This window comes from Osmia lignaria, unplaced genomic scaffold (assembly GCF_051020975.1).
Source record: "Osmia lignaria lignaria isolate PbOS001 unplaced genomic scaffold, iyOsmLign1 scaffold0001, whole genome shotgun sequence".
NCBI lineage: Eukaryota > Metazoa > Arthropoda > Insecta > Hymenoptera > Megachilidae > Osmia > Osmia lignaria.
Window position 1 is genome coordinate 7,505,690 of NW_027478158.1, and position 12,963 is coordinate 7,518,652.

Below are 12,963 nucleotides of genomic sequence, written 5' to 3' on the forward strand. Positions count from 1 at the left end.
TGAGATAAATCTGCAAATATCTCGGAAACGAAGCGAGCTATGGCAAAATGTTAAGAGACCTTTTTTGTAGAGAATTAAGTTTCCTACTTTTTATGTTCTATGATATTTTTTGATCAGATGCGTAGTTCTCGAGATATATCAAGATATTTAAAAGTTCCGAAGCCGCACCAACATAATAGAGATACAGAAACACCGTGGCCCCTTTCTTTGAGATAACTCGGCACTATTGCGAGCTGTAAATGCCACTTCCAGCTTAGCTGTGCAGAAGAAGAACAACAAGAAGAAGAAATATCTCGAAATATGTCCGTCAGGCCCCTTCCCTTGAGATATATCTGCAAATATCCCGGAAACCAAGCGAGCTATGGCAAAATGTTAAGAGACCTTTTTTGTAGAGAATTATGTTTCCTACAATTTATGTTCTATGATATTTTTTGATCAGAAGCGTAGTTTTCGAGATATATCGAGATATTTAAAAGTTCCGAAGCCGCACCAACATAATAGAGATACAGAAACACCGTGGCCCCTTTCTTTGAGATAACTCTGCACTAGTGCGAGCCGCAAATGCCACTTCCAGCTTAGCTGTGCAGAAGAAGAACAACAAGAAGAAGAAATATCTCGAAATATGTCCGTCAGGCCCCTTCCCTTGAGATAAATCTGCAAATATCTCGGAAACGAAGCGAGCTATGGCAAAATGTTAAGAGACCTTTTTTGTAGAGAATTAAGTTTCCTACTTTTTATCTTCTATGATATTTTTTGATCAGATGCGTAGTTCTCGAGATATATCAAGATATTTAAAAGTTCCGAAGCCGCACCAACATAATAGAGATACAGAAACACCGTGGCCCCTTTCTTTGAGATAACTCGGCACTATTGCGAGCTGTAAATGCCACTTCCAGCTTAGCTGTGCAGAAGAAGAACAACAAGAAGAAGAAATATCTCGAAATATGTCCGTCAGGCCCCTTCCCTTGAGATAAATCTGCAAATATCTCGGAAACGAAGCGAGCTATGGCAAAATGTTAAGAGACCTTTTTTGTAGAGAATTAAGTTTCCTACTTTTTATCTTCTATGATATTTTTTGATCAGATGCGTAGTTCTCGAGATATATCAAGATATTTAAAAGTTCCGAAGCCGCACCAACATAATAGAGATACAGAAACACCGTGGCCCCTTTCTTTGAGATAACTCTGCACTACTGCGAGCTGCAAATGCCACTTCCAGCTTAGCTGTGCAGAAGAAGAACAACAAGAAGAAGAAATATCTCGAAATATGTCCGTCAGGCCCCTTCCCTTGAGATATATCTGCAAATATCTCGGAAACGAAGCGAGCTATGGCAAAATGTTAAGAGACCTTTTTGTAGAGAATTATGTTTCCTACAATTTATGTTCTATGATATTTTTTGATCAGAAGCGTAGTTTTCGAGATATATCGAGATATTTAAAAGTTCCGAAGCCGCACCAACATAATAGAGATACAGAAACACCGTGGCCCCTTTCTTTGAGATAACTCTGCACTAGTGCGAGCCGCAAATGCCACTTCCAGCTTAGCTGTGCAGAAGAAGAACAACAAGAAGAAGAAATATCTCGAAATATGTCCGTCAGGCCACTTCCCTTGAGATAAATCTGCAAATATCTCGGAAACGAAGCGAGCTATGGCAAAATGTTAAGAGACCTTTTTTGTAGAGAATTAAGTTTCCTACTTTTTATCTTCTATGATATTTTTTGATCAGATGCGTAGTTCTCGAGATATATCAAGATATTTAAAAGTTCCGAAGCCGCACCAACATAATAGAGATACAGAAACACCGTGGCCCCTCTCTTTGAGATAACTCTGCACTATTGCGAGCTGGAAATGCCACTTCCAGTTTAGCTGTGCAGAAGAAGAACAACAAGAAGAAGAAATATCTCGAAATATGTCCGTTAGGCCCCTTCCCTTGCGATAAATCTGCAAATATCTCGGAAACTAAGCGAGCTATGGCAAAATGTTAAGAGACCTCTTTTGTAGAGAATTAAGTTTCCTACTTTTTATGTTCTATGATATTTTTTGATCAGATGCGTAGTTCTCGAGATATATCAAGATATTTAAAAGTTCCGAAGCCGCACCAACATAATAGAGATACAGAAACACCGTGGCCCCTTTCTTTGAGATAACTCTGCACTATTGCGAGCTGTAAATGCCACTTCCAGCTTAGCTGTGCAGAAGAAGAACAACAAGAAGAAGAAATATCTCGAAATTTGTCCGTCAGGCCCCTTCCCTTGAGATATATCTGCAAATATCTCGGAAACGAAGCGAGCTATGACAAAATGTTAAGAGACCTTTTTTGTAGAGAATTATGTTTCCTACAATTTATGTTCTATGATATTTTTTGATCAGATGCGTAGTTCTCGAGATATATCAAGATATTTAAAAGCTCCGAAGCCGCACCAACATAATAGAGATACAGAAACACCGTGGCCCCTTTCTTTGAGATAACTCTGCACTATTGCGAGCTGTAAATGCCACTTCCAGCTTAGCTGTGCAGAAGAAGAACAACAAGAAGAAGAAATATCTCGAAATATGTCCGTCAGGCCCCTTCCCTTGAGATAAATCTGCGAATATCTCGGAAACGAAGAGAGCTATGGCAAAATGTTAAGAGACCTTTTTTGTAGAGAATTAAGTTTCCTACTTTTTATGTTCTATGATATTTTTTGATCAGATGCGTAGTTCTCGAGATATATCAAGATATTTAAAAGTTCCGAAGCCGCACCAACATAATAGAGATACAGAAACACCGTGGCCCCTTTCTTTGAGATAACTCTGCACTATTGCGAGCTGCAAATGCCACTTCCAGCTTAGCTGTGCAGAAGAAGAACAACAAGAAGAAGAAATATCTCGAAATATGTCCGTCAGGCCACTTCCCTTGAGATAAATCTGCAAATATCTCGGAAACGAAGCGAGCTATGGCAAAATGTTAAGAGACCTTTTTTGTAGAGAATTATGTTTCCTACTTTTTATCTTCTATGATATTTTTTGATCAGATGCGTAGTTCTCGAGATATATCAAGATATTTAAAAGTTCCGAAGCCGCACCAACATAATAGAGATACAGAAACACCGTGGCCCCTCTCTTTGAGATAACTCTGCACTATTGCGAGCTGGAAATGCCACTTCCAGTTTAGCTGTGCAGAAGAAGAACAACAAGAAGAAGAAATATCTCGAAATATGTCCGTTAGGCCCCTTCCCTTGCGATAAATCTGCAAATATCTCGGAAACTAAGCGAGCTATGGCAAAATGTTAAGAGACCTCTTTTGTAGAGAATTAAGTTTCCTACTTTTTATGTTCTATGATATTTTTTGATCAGATGCGTAGTTCTCGAGATATATCAAGATATTTAAAAGTTCCGAAGCCGCACCAACATAATAGACATACAGAAACACCGTGGCCCCTTTCTTTGAGATAACTCTGCACTATTGCGAGCTGTAAATGCCACTTCCAGCTTAGCTGTGCAGAAGAAGAACAACAAGAAGAAGAAATATCTCGAAATTTGTCCGTCAGGCCCCTTCCCTTGAGATATATCTGCAAATATCTCGGAAACGAAGCGAGCTATGACAAAATGTTAAGAGACCTTTTTTGTAGAGAATTATGTTTCCTACAATTTATGTTCTATGATATTTTTTGATCAGATGCGTAGTTCTCGAGATATATCAAGATATTTAAAAGCTCCGAAGCCGCACCAACATAATAGAGATACAGAAACACCGTGGCCCCTTTCTTTGAGATAACTCTGCACTATTGCGAGCTGTAAATGCCACTTCCAGCTTAGCTGTGCAGAAGAAGAACAACAAGAAGAAGAAATATCTCGAAATATGTCCGTCAGGCCACTTCCCTTGAGATAAATCTGCAAATATCTCGGAAACGAAGCGAGCTATGGGAAAATGTGAAGAGACCTTTTTTGTAGAGAATTAAGTTTCCTACTTTTTATCTTCTATGATATTTTTTGATCAGATGCGTAGTTCTCGAGATATATCAAGATATTTAAAAGTTCCGAAGCCGCACCAACATAATAGAGATACAGAAACACCGTGGCCCCTCTCTTTGAGATAACTCTGCACTATTGCGAGCTGGAAATGCCACTTCCAGTTTAGCTGTGCAGAAGAAGAACAACAAGAAGAAGAAATATCTCGAAATATGTCCGTTAGGCCCCTTCCCTTGCGATAAATCTGCAAATATCTCGGAAACTAAGCGAGCTATGGCAAAATGTTAAGAGACCTCTTTTGTAGAGAATTAAGTTTCCTACTTTTTATGTTCTATGATATTTTTTGATCAGATGCGTAGTTCTCGAGATATATCAAGATATTTAAAAGTTCCGAAGCCGCACCAACATAATAGACATACAGAAACACCGTGGCCCCTTTCTTTGAGATAACTCTGCACTATTGCGAGCTGTAAATGCCACTTCCAGCTTAGCTGTGCAGAAGAAGAACAACAAGAAGAAGAAATATCTCGAAATTTGTCCGTCAGGCCCCTTCCCTTGAGATATATCTGCAAATATCTCGGAAACGAAGCGAGCTATGACAAAATGTTAAGAGACCTTTTTTGTAGAGAATTATGTTTCCTACAATTTATGTTCTATGATATTTTTTGATCAGATGCGTAGTTCTCGAGATATATCAAGATATTTAAAAGCTCCGAAGCCGCACCAACATAATAGAGATACAGAAACACCGTGGCCCCTTTCTTTGAGATAACTCTGCACTATTGCGAGCTGTAAATGCCACTTCCAGCTTAGCTGTGCAGAAGAAGAACAACAAGAAGAAGAAATATCTCGAAATATGTACGTCAGGCCCCTTCCCTTGAGATAAATCTGCAAATATCTCGGAAACGAAGAGAGCTATGGCAAAATGTTAAGAGACCTTTTTTGTAGAGAATTAAGTTTCCTACTTTTTATGTTCTATGATATTTTTTGATCAGATGCGTAGTTCTCGAGATATATCAAGATATTTAAAAGTTCCGAAGCCGCACCAACATAATAGAGATACAGAAACACCGTGGCCCCTTTCTTTGAGATAACTCGGCACTATTGCGAGCTGTAAATGCCACTTCCAGCTTAGCTGTGCAGAAGAAGAACAACAAGAAGAAGAAATATCTCGAAATATGTCCGTCAGGCCCCTTCCCTTGAGATAAATCTGCAAATATCTCGGAAACGAAGCGAGCTATGGCAAAATGTTAAGAGACCTTTTTTGTAGAGAATTAAGTTTCCTACTTTTTATCTTCTATGATATTTTTTGATCAGATGCGTAGTTCTCGAGATATATCAAGATATTTAAAAGTTCCGAAGCCGCACCAACATAATAGAGATACAGAAACACCGTGGCCCCTTTCTTTGAGATAACTCTGCACTATTGCGAGCTGCAAATGCCACTTCCAGCTTAGCTGTGCAGAAGAAGAACAACAAGAAGAAGAAATATCTCGAAATTTGTCCGTCAGGCCCCTTCCCTTGAGATATATCTGCAAATATCTCGGAAACGAAGCGAGCTATGACAAAATGTTAAGAGACCTTTTTTGTAGAGAATTATGTTTCCTACAATTTATGTTCTATGATATTTTTTGATCAGATGCGTAGTTCTCGAGATATATCAAGATATTTAAAAGCTCCGAAGCCGCACCAACATAATAGAGATACAGAAACACCGTGGCCCCTTTCTTTGAGATAACTCTGCACTATTGCGAGCTGTAAATGCCACTTCCAGCTTAGCTGTGCAGAAGAAGAACAACAAGAAGAAGAAATATCTCGAAATATGTACGTCAGGCCCCTTCCCTTGAGATAAATCTGCAAATATCTCGGAAACGAAGAGAGCTATGGCAAAATGTTAAGAGACCTTTTTTGTAGAGAATTAAGTTTCCTACTTTTTATGTTCTATGATATTTTTTGATCAGATGCGTAGTTCTCGAGATATATCAAGATATTTAAAAGTTCCGAAGCCGCACCAACATAATAGAGATACAGAAACACCGTGGCCCCTTTCTTTGAGATAACTCGGCACTATTGCGAGCTGTAAATGCCACTTCCAGCTTAGCTGTGCAGAAGAAGAACAACAAGAAGAAGAAATATCTCGAAATATGTCCGTCAGGCCCCTTCCCTTGAGATAAATCTGCAAATATCTCGGAAACGAAGCGAGCTATGGCAAAATGTTAAGAGACCTTTTTTGTAGAGAATTAAGTTTCCTACTTTTTATCTTCTATGATATTTTTTGATCAGATGCGTAGTTCTCGAGATATATCAAGATATTTAAAAGTTCCGAAGCCGCACCAACATAATAGAGATACAGAAACACCGTGGCCCCTTTCTTTGAGATAACTCTGCACTATTGCGAGCTGCAAATGCCACTTCCAGCTTAGCTGTGCAGAAGAAGAACAACAAGAAGAAGAAATATCTCGAAATATGTCCGTCAGGCCCCTTCCCTTGAGATATATCTGCAAATATCTCGGAAACGAAGCGAGCTATGGCAAAATGTTAAGAGACCTTTTTGTAGAGAATTATGTTTCCTACAATTTATGTTCTATGATATTTTTTGATCAGAAGCGTAGTTTTCGAGATATATCGAGATATTTAAAAGTTCCGAAGCCGCACCAACATAATAGAGATACAGAAACACCGTGGCCCCTTTCTTTGAGATAACTCTGCACTAGTGCGAGCCGCAAATGCCACTTCCAGCTTAGCTCTGCAGAAGAAGAACAACAAGAAGAAGAAATATCTCGAAATATGTCCGTCAGGCCACTTCCCTTGAGATAAATCTGCAAATATCTCGGAAACGAAGCGAGCTATGGCAAAATGTTAAGAGACCTTTTTTGTAGAGAATTAAGTTTCCTACTTTTTATGTTCTATGATATTTTTTGATCAGATGCGTAGTTCTCGAGATATATCAAGATATTTAAAAGTTCCGAAGCCGCACCAACATAATAGAGATACAGAAACACCGTGGCCCCTTTCTTTGAGATAACTCGGCACTATTGCGAGCTGTAAATGCCACTTCCAGCTTAGCTGTGCAGAAGAAGAACAACAAGAAGAAGAAATATCTCGAAATATGTCCGTCAGGCCCCTTCCCTTGAGATATATCTGCAAATATCCCGGAAACCAAGCGAGCTATGGCAAAATGTTAAGAGACCTTTTTTGTAGAGAATTATGTTTCCTACAATTTATGTTCTATGATATTTTTTGATCAGAAGCGTAGTTTTCGAGATATATCGAGATATTTAAAAGTTCCGAAGCCGCACCAACATAATAGAGATACAGAAACACCGTGGCCCCTTTCTTTGAGATAACTCTGCACTATTGCGAGCTGCAAATGCCACTTCCAGCTTAGCTGTGCAGAAGAAGAACAACAAGAAGAAGAAATATCTCGAAATATGTCCGTCAGGCCCCTTCCCTTGAGATATATCTGCAAATATCTCGGAAACGAAGCGAGCTATGGCAAAATGTTAAGAGACCTTTTTGTAGAGAATTATGTTTCCTACAATTTATGTTCTATGATATTTTTTGATCAGAAGCGTAGTTTTCGAGATATATCGAGATATTTAAAAGTTCCGAAGCCGCACCAACATAATAGAGATACAGAAACACCGTGGCCCCTTTCTTTGAGATAACTCTGCACTAGTGCGAGCCGCAAATGCCACTTCCAGCTTAGCTGTGCAGAAGAAGAACAACAAGAAGAAGAAATATCTCGAAATATGTCCGTCAGGCCACTTCCCTTGAGATAAATCTGCAAATATCTCGGAAACGAAGCGAGCTATGGCAAAATGTTAAGAGACCTTTTTTGTAGAGAATTAAGTTTCCTACTTTTTATGTTCTATGATATTTTTTGATCAGATGCGTAGTTCTCGAGATATATCAAGATATTTAAAAGTTCCGAAGCCGCACCAACATAATAGAGATACAGAAACACCGTGGCCCCTTTCTTTGAGATAACTCGGCACTATTGCGAGCTGTAAATGCCACTTCCAGCTTAGCTGTGCAGAAGAAGAACAACAAGAAGAAGAAATATCTCGAAATATGTCCGTCAGGCCCCTTCCCTTGAGATATATCTGCAAATATCCCGGAAACCAAGCGAGCTATGGCAAAATGTTAAGAGACCTTTTTTGTAGAGAATTATGTTTCCTACAATTTATGTTCTATGATATTTTTTGATCAGAAGCGTAGTTTTCGAGATATATCGAGATATTTAAAAGTTCCGAAGCCGCACCAACATAATAGAGATACAGAAACACCGTGGCCCCTTTCTTTGAGATAACTCTGCACTAGTGCGAGCCGCAAATGCCACTTCCAGCTTAGCTGTGCAGAAGAAGAACAACAAGAAGAAGAAATATCTCGAAATATGTCCGTCAGGCCCCTTCCCTTGAGATAAATCTGCAAATATCTCGGAAACGAAGCGAGCTATGGCAAAATGTTAAGAGACCTTTTTTGTAGAGAATTAAGTTTCCTACTTTTTATCTTCTATGATATTTTTTGATCAGATGCGTAGTTCTCGAGATATATCAAGATATTTAAAAGTTCCGAAGCCGCACCAACATAATAGAGATACAGAAACACCGTGGCCCCTTTCTTTGAGATAACTCGGCACTATTGCGAGCTGTAAATGCCACTTCCAGCTTAGCTGTGCAGAAGAAGAACAACAAGAAGAAGAAATATCTCGAAATATGTCCGTCAGGCCCCTTCCCTTGAGATAAATCTGCAAATATCTCGGAAACGAAGCGAGCTATGGCAAAATGTTAAGAGACCTTTTTTGTAGAGAATTAAGTTTCCTACTTTTTATCTTCTATGATATTTTTTGATCAGATGCGTAGTTCTCGAGATATATCAAGATATTTAAAAGTTCCGAAGCCGCACCAACATAATAGAGATACAGAAACACCGTGGCCCCTTTCTTTGAGATAACTCTGCACTACTGCGAGCTGCAAATGCCACTTCCAGCTTAGCTGTGCAGAAGAAGAACAACAAGAAGAAGAAATATCTCGAAATATGTCCGTCAGGCCCCTTCCCTTGAGATATATCTGCAAATATCTCGGAAACGAAGCGAGCTATGGCAAAATGTTAAGAGACCTTTTTGTAGAGAATTATGTTTCCTACAATTTATGTTCTATGATATTTTTTGATCAGAAGCGTAGTTTTCGAGATATATCGAGATATTTAAAAGTTCCGAAGCCGCACCAACATAATAGAGATACAGAAACACCGTGGCCCCTTTCTTTGAGATAACTCTGCACTAGTGCGAGCCGCAAATGCCACTTCCAGCTTAGCTGTGCAGAAGAAGAACAACAAGAAGAAGAAATATCTCGAAATATGTCCGTCAGGCCACTTCCCTTGAGATAAATCTGCAAATATCTCGGAAACGAAGCGAGCTATGGCAAAATGTTAAGAGACCTTTTTTGTAGAGAATTAAGTTTCCTACTTTTTATCTTCTATGATATTTTTTGATCAGATGCGTAGTTCTCGAGATATATCAAGATATTTAAAAGTTCCGAAGCCGCACCAACATAATAGAGATACAGAAACACCGTGGCCCCTCTCTTTGAGATAACTCTGCACTATTGCGAGCTGGAAATGCCACTTCCAGTTTAGCTGTGCAGAAGAAGAACAACAAGAAGAAGAAATATCTCGAAATATGTCCGTTAGGCCCCTTCCCTTGCGATAAATCTGCAAATATCTCGGAAACTAAGCGAGCTATGGCAAAATGTTAAGAGACCTCTTTTGTAGAGAATTAAGTTTCCTACTTTTTATGTTCTATGATATTTTTTGATCAGATGCGTAGTTCTCGAGATATATCAAGATATTTAAAAGTTCCGAAGCCGCACCAACATAATAGAGATACAGAAACACCGTGGCCCCTTTCTTTGAGATAACTCTGCACTATTGCGAGCTGTAAATGCCACTTCCAGCTTAGCTGTGCAGAAGAAGAACAACAAGAAGAAGAAATATCTCGAAATTTGTCCGTCAGGCCCCTTCCCTTGAGATATATCTGCAAATATCTCGGAAACGAAGCGAGCTATGACAAAATGTTAAGAGACCTTTTTTGTAGAGAATTATGTTTCCTACAATTTATGTTCTATGATATTTTTTGATCAGATGCGTAGTTCTCGAGATATATCAAGATATTTAAAAGCTCCGAAGCCGCACCAACATAATAGAGATACAGAAACACCGTGGCCCCTTTCTTTGAGATAACTCTGCACTATTGCGAGCTGTAAATGCCACTTCCAGCTTAGCTGTGCAGAAGAAGAACAACAAGAAGAAGAAATATCTCGAAATATGTCCGTCAGGCCCCTTCCCTTGAGATAAATCTGCAAATATCTCGGAAACGAAGAGAGCTATGGCAAAATGTTAAGAGACCTTTTTTGTAGAGAATTAAGTTTCCTACTTTTTATGTTCTATGATATTTTTTGATCAGATGCGTAGTTCTCGAGATATATCAAGATATTTAAAAGTTCCGAAGCCGCACCAACATAATAGAGATACAGAAACACCGTGGCCCCTTTCTTTGAGATAACTCTGCACTATTGCGAGCTGCAAATGCCACTTCCAGCTTAGCTGTGCAGAAGAAGAACAACAAGAAGAAGAAATATCTCGAAATATGTCCGTCAGGCCCCTTCCCTTGAGATATATCTGCAAATATCTCGGAAACGAAGCGAGCTATGGCAAAATGTTAAGAGACCTTTTTTGTAGAGAATTATGTTTCCTATAATTTATGTTCTATGATATTTTTTGATCAGAAGCGTAGTTTTCGAGATATATCGAGATATTTAAAAGTTCCGAAGCCGCACCAACATAATAGAGATACAGAAACACCGTGGCCCCTTTCTTTGAGATAACTCTGCACTAGTGCGAGCCGCAAATGCCACTTCCAGCTTAGCTGTGCAGAAGAAGAACAACAAGAAGAAGAAATATCTCGAAATATGTCCGTCAGGCCACTTCCCTTGAGATAAATCTGCAAATATCTCGGAAACGAAGCGAGCTATGGGAAAATGTGAAGAGACCTTTTTTGTAGAGAATTAAGTTTCCTACTTTTTATCTTCTATGATATTTTTTGATCAGATGCGTAGTTCTCGAAATATATCAAGATATTTAAAAGTTCCGAAGCCGCACCAACATAATAGAGATACAGAAACACCGTGGCCCCTCTCTTTGAGATAACTCTGCACTATTGCGAGCTGGAAATGCCACTTCCAGTTTAGCTGTGCAGAAGAAGAACAACAAGAAGAAGAAATATCTCGAAATATGTCCGTTAGGCCCCTTCCCTTGCGATAAATCTGCAAATATCTCGGAAACTAAGCGAGCTATGGCAAAATGTTAAGAGACCTCTTTTGTAGAGAATTAAGTTTCCTACTTTTTATGTTCTATGATATTTTTTGATCAGATGCGTAGTTCTCGAGATATATCAAGATATTTAAAAGTTCCGAAGCCGCACCAACATAATAGACATACAGAAACACCGTGGCCCCTTTCTTTGAGATAACTCTGCACTATTGCGAGCTGTAAATGCCACTTCCAGCTTAGCTGTGCAGAAGAAGAACAACAAGAAGAAGAAATATCTCGAAATTTGTCCGTCAGGCCCCTTCCCTTGAGATATATCTGCAAATATCTCGGAAACGAAGCGAGCTATGACAAAATGTTAAGAGACCTTTTTTGTAGAGAATTATGTTTCCTACAATTTATGTTCTATGATATTTTTTGATCAGATGCGTAGTTCTCGAGATATATCAAGATATTTAAAAGCTCCGAAGCCGCACCAACATAATAGAGATACAGAAACACCGTGGCCCCTTTCTTTGAGATAACTCTGCACTATTGCGAGCTGTAAATGCCACTTCCAGCTTAGCTGTGCAGAAGAAGAACAACAAGAAGAAGAAATATCTCGAAATATGTACGTCAGGCCCCTTCCCTTGAGATAAATCTGCAAATATCTCGGAAACGAAGAGAGCTATGGCAAAATGTTAAGAGACCTTTTTTGTAGAGAATTAAGTTTCCTACTTTTTATGTTCTATGATATTTTTTGATCAGATGCGTAGTTCTCGAGATATATCAAGATATTTAAAAGTTCCGAAGCCGCACCAACATAATAGAGATACAGAAACACCGTGGCCCCTTTCTTTGAGATAACTCGGCACTATTGCGAGCTGTAAATGCCACTTCCAGCTTAGCTGTGCAGAAGAAGAACAACAAGAAGAAGAAATATCTCGAAATATGTCCGTCAGGCCCCTTCCCTTGAGATAAATCTGCAAATATCTCGGAAACGAAGCGAGCTATGGCAAAATGTTAAGAGACCTTTTTTGTAGAGAATTAAGTTTCCTACTTTTTATCTTCTATGATATTTTTTGATCAGATGCGTAGTTCTCGAGATATATCAAGATATTTAAAAGTTCCGAAGCCGCACCAACATAATAGAGATACAGAAACACCGTGGCCCCTTTCTTTGAGATAACTCTGCACTATTGTGAGCTGCAAATGCCACTTCCAGCTTAGCTGTGCAGAAGAAGAACAACAAGAAGAAGAAATATCTCGAAATATGTCCGTCAGGCCCCTTCCCTTGAGATATATCTGCAAATATCTCGGAAACGAAGCGAGCTATGGCAAAATGTTAAGAGACCTTTTTGTAGAGAATTATGTTTCCTACAATTTATGTTCTATGATATTTTTTGATCAGAAGCGTAGTTTTCGAGATATATCGAGATATTTAAAAGTTCCGAAGCCGCACCAACATAATAGAGATACAGAAACACCGTGGCCCCTTTCTTTGAGATAACTCTGCACTAGTGCGAGCCGCAAATGCCACTTCCAGCTTAGCTGTGCAGAAGAAGAACAACAAGAAGAAGAAATATCTCGAAATATGTCCGTCAGGCCACTTCCCTTGAGATAAATCTGCAAATATCTCGGAAACGAAGCGAGCTATGGCAAAATGTTAAGAGACCTTTTTTGTAGAGAATTAAGTTTCCTACT